Consider the following 1,520-nt stretch of genomic DNA (forward strand, 5'->3'; position numbering starts at 1 on the left):
TTGTTTTTTTTTTTTTGATTTTGAGTTTGTTTCACATTTTCCTCATAGGCTGTAATCTTTATGGGAACACATTGCCAGGTCTCTTCTTCAGTGGAATTGTTGGTGGGTTTCAACCTCAGAGCTTTCAGCTGGCAGCCAAAAGCTTAGCCACTGGACCTCCAGGGCTCCTTAATTGAGGTATTGTTTTGTTGGATGCTGACCAGTAAAGAATGACTCATGATAACTCTGTGTAAAACAGAATGAAACATTGCCTGATCCTGTGCCATCCTCACAGTCCTTGCTGTGCTTGAGCCCATCACTGCAGCCACTATGTCCATGCATCTCATTGAGGATAAAAGAGCTGAGCAGAAGATCTCAAAGAGCAGTTCAAGAAGATAAAGTCAATTATTATAATGAAATGTGCAAAGACATGAAGTTGGAAGGCCAAAAGGGAAGAACACGTTTGGCATTTCTCAAGCTGAAACAACTGAAGAAAAAATGTAAGCCTTGTATTGCAATATTAAGAGATTCTATGGGCAATATACTTCATGATGCAGGAAACATCAAAAGAAAATGGAAAGAACACACTGAGTCACTGTACCAAAAATAATTGTTGATATTCACCCATTTCAGGAAGTGGCATATGATCAAGAAACAATGGTACTGAAGGAAGAAGTCAAAGCTGCACTGAAGGAAGTGGTGAAAAACAAGGATCCAGGAAATGATGGGATACACATTGAGATGTTTCAACAAATGGATGCCATGCTGGATGTACTTACTAGGCTATGCCAAGAGATTTGGAAGACAGCTACCTGGCCAACTGACTAGAAGAGATCCATAATTCTACCCATTCCAAAGAAAGGTGATCCCACAGCATGTTGAAATTTTCGAACAATATCATTAATATCTCATGCAAGTAAAATCTTACTGAAGATAATTCAAAACCGGTTACAGCAATATATTGACAGAGAACTTCTAGAACTGCAAGATGGATTCAAAAGAGGATGTGGAAATAGGGATATCATTGGTGATGTCAGATGGATCTTGGCTCAAAGCAAAGAATACCGGAAAGATGTTTACTTGTGCTTTGTTGACTACGCAAAAGCATTTGACCGTGTCAATCATAACAAATTATGGGTAACATTGAGAAGAATGGGAATTCCAGAACACTTAAATGTGCTCATGCAGAACTTGTACATAGACCAGGAGGCTGTTGTTCATACAGAACAAGAGGACACTGCATGGTTTAAAATAAAGAAGGAAGTGCATCAGCCATTGCATTCTTTCACCCTACTTATTCAATCTGTATGCTGAACAAATAATCAAAGAAGCTAGACTATATAAAGAAGAATGTAGCATCAAGATTGGAGGAAGACTCATTAACAACCTGTGTTATGCAGATGACACAACTTTGTTCACTGAAAGTGAGGGTGACTTGAAACACTTATTGAGAAGATTGAAGACTACAGTCTGAAGTATGGATTACCTCTCAATATAAAGAAAACAAAAATCCTCACAACAGGACAAATAAGCAACATCAT

This window comes from Orycteropus afer, unplaced genomic scaffold (assembly GCF_000298275.1).
Source record: "Orycteropus afer afer isolate SDZICR_OR568_19922 unplaced genomic scaffold, OryAfe1.0 scaffold00109, whole genome shotgun sequence".
Lineage (NCBI taxonomy): Eukaryota > Metazoa > Chordata > Mammalia > Tubulidentata > Orycteropodidae > Orycteropus > Orycteropus afer.